This window comes from Azolla caroliniana, unplaced genomic scaffold (genome assembly GCF_043228905.1).
Source record: "Azolla caroliniana isolate FFs.n. ecotype wild unplaced genomic scaffold, voAzoCaro1.0.p SCAF_676, whole genome shotgun sequence".
Classification (NCBI taxonomy): domain Eukaryota; kingdom Viridiplantae; phylum Streptophyta; class Polypodiopsida; order Salviniales; family Salviniaceae; genus Azolla; species Azolla caroliniana.
In genome coordinates, this window is record NW_028231111.1 from 2,048 (window position 1) to 5,140 (window position 3,093).

General features: G+C 45.3%; 1 pseudogene; it reads left to right on the forward strand.

Moving 5' to 3' along the window:
* Positions 1-1,277: 1,277 nt before the first annotated feature.
* On the forward strand, positions 1,278-2,108 carry LOC147847778 (25S ribosomal RNA; annotated as a pseudogene; the record flags this gene model as incomplete).
* Positions 2,109-3,093: the final 985 nt, after the last annotated feature.

Below are 3,093 nucleotides of genomic sequence, written 5' to 3' on the forward strand. Positions count from 1 at the left end.
GTTGTTTGTTTGTGTCTCTGACTCTGTCCGGTCCGTCTGTCCGAACTGGCCGTTATTGTCTTTCCGGCCCTCCAACCACTATTCGGTTGTCTGGTCCGTCGTTTCAACGTCATCGTCGTTCCGGCCATCGGCTATCCGGCCATTCCTGTCGCTTTTCTGCGTGGTGTCACCGTTCTGGTTGCTGTCCAACCGTTCCGGCTGTCTGTCCGGTCGCTGATTTTTGCTACCGCTGGTTGTCCGTGTCCGACCCTATCTCCCGATCCTCCGTTCGTTTGTCTTGCCCGTCCGGTCCAGCCATCTTCATCGCTAATTTTTCGCCGCCGCCGCTGATTATTTGCCGCCATTCCGGTCGTTGTTCAGCTACTGTCCCAACCATTTGTCCGTTGTCTTCCGGTCATGTGTTTGGTCCGTCCTCCTGGCCGCCTGTCTGCTTCCCCGGCCTTGTCCGACCCTCCGGCCGCTACTGCCACTGTCCGGCTATTCCGACCGGTTTCCGGCCCGTCCGACCGCTCTTTCCGCTCTTCGGCCGATATTTGGCCGCTGTTCCTGTTGCTATCTAGCCCCTCTCTGGCCGGAACTCTCCTACTACGGCCGCTGCTTCGTTGGGTTTTGTGGTCGTCTCCATCGACCGGCCGTCATCAAGCGTCGTCGTCCGGTTGTCGTACCGGCATTTGTCCGGCCGTCGGCTGTTGTTTAGCCACTAACCGGCCACTCCAACCGCTCCGACTATTGTCCGGCTGCTCTTCAGCCGTTGTCCAACATCGTCTGGTTTGGCCGCCTCCTTTCCGGCCCGTTCAGCCACTACGACCGCTCTTCGGTCGCTCTTCGGCCGGCGCTTCTCCAGCCTCTCCTCTGTCGATATCGTTGTTCTAGCCATCGAGCCGTCTTAGTCTGGCTCGTCCGGTCCGTACCGGCCAATTTTTTGGCAGTTGGTTCGGTTGCTCCCATCTTTGTTCATCTTCTCTGGCCATTGGTCATTCTTTCCACCGCCCTTTCTCTTTGTCACCATCATCTCTGGCGGACCCTTCGTTTTTTTCGTCTTGTTGTCCGGTCCTCCTTGTTCTTCTTTGGTGTTCTCCGGTCTTCTCCTTCTATTTGTTGTTGATGATTTTAGGTGACCCTAATTATTATGATTACAATGAAGAATGACCGCACATTCTAATTCCTTCATATGCATCATCTTGGAGATCATGGTTTATGAACAAACTATGCTTATTATGAGTGCCACCATGATATGAATCATGCTCACATGCATTATGGTGGTTAATATAGCTGTTAGTATCAGGGTTAGTATAAGGGCCAGAGGCATGCACTTAGGGTTAGTAAACGAAGAGTTTGGCCTAAACATATAAGGCCCATGGGTGTAGGAGAAACTAGGGCTAGGGTATCTAGTGCAAGGAATGGTAGAGTTAAAGGGTAAAAGCTCATTTGAGTTTGATTTTCAGTTGAATACAAATTGTGAAAGCATGGCCTATCGATCCTTTAGTCTTTCGGAATTTGAAGCTACAGGTGTCAGAAAAGTTACCACAGGGATAACTGGCTTGTGGCAGCCAAGCGTTCATAGCGACGTTGCTTTTTGATCCTTCGATGTCGGCTCTTCCTATCATTGTGAAGCAAAATTCGCCAAGTGTTGGATTGTTCACCCACCAATAGGGAACGTGAGCTGGGTTTAGACTGTCGTGAGACAGGTTAGTTTTACCCTACTGATGAGCGGTGCCGCAATAGTAATTCAACTTAGTACGAGAGGAACCGTTGATTCACATAATTGGTCATCGCGCTTGGTTGAAAAGCCAGTGGCGTGAAGCTACCATGTGTAGGATTATGATTGAATGCCTCTAAGTGAGAATCCATGCTAGAAGCGGCGCTCTCTACCTCCCCGGTTGTTACCCGACTTATAATAGGGGCGCTTGTGCGTCCCCAAGAGCATGTGTCGAGAGTCTCCCTTGAGGTAGTGGAAGTGTTGCCTTGAGGGCTCTGAATGGAAATTCCAAACGATTGGGGAGATGAATCCTTTGCATACGACTTAAATATGTGGTCGGGTATTGTAAGTGGTAGAGAAGCCTTGCTGCTACGATCCACTGAGATTCAGCCCGTCGTCGCACCGATTTGTCCCTGCAAACCTTGGAAGAGGGGTTCTGGCAAAAGACCACCATGTAATATATCTTTACTAGTGAATTGTGTTGGTAGTAAATAAGAAGAAGTGTGACATGGCAAACCATATTTACATTTCATAGCAATGTGTGAATTGTTTCCTCTATGCATGTACACTGAAAAGTAAAACTGCAAGGTAGGACTTTGTTCTATAGCATGGTTGATGTCATGATATCAATATTGCTATTTATCTCCTCTTGCAAAATTGAACACCTTCTCTTCTTCTTTGGTTTGGGGTTATGGTGCATGGTAGACCTCAATAAGGTTGAGAGAGGGTAGCAGCCAGACAATTGAATGTCATGATAGATTACTATTCTTTAAGAAACTCTTCTATGTTGCTAATGGTTCTCGTCGCCTTCAAGGAGTCCAAAATTTTCATGACACATATACAACGAGGCATTTCGGTAGTACTAAAACGTTGGATTTAGTACAACGATCATTCTGGTGGCCTCATATGGGACGATTTGTCGAAGACTATGTTCGAACATGTGATACATGTTGTAGAGCAAAGATGCCAAGACATCATCCATATGGTTTATTGGAACTAGCAATGGGCCCAGTTTGGTTTCTTGGCCTTAAAACCAAACCAAACCATTTATTAATAATAAAAACCAAACCAAACTGTTTAAACATTTTAAGCCATTTAAACCAAACCATTTACGAAAAATTTAAAACCAAACCAAACCATTTTTTATTGATATTAATCATCATACTAATTATAAATTTGTGTGACAAAATCATCATAAATTTTTGTCATCATACTTACCATAAATTTTTGTCATCATACCTTACCATAAATTTTGTCATCATACTTATCATAAATTTGATCATCATACTTATCATATTTGATCATCATAAATGAAAAGGAGACTCTACATATAATGCATATAAAATTTAATAAGTTAAAACTAGAGTTTAAAATTAAAAGTTAAAAGTTAAAGC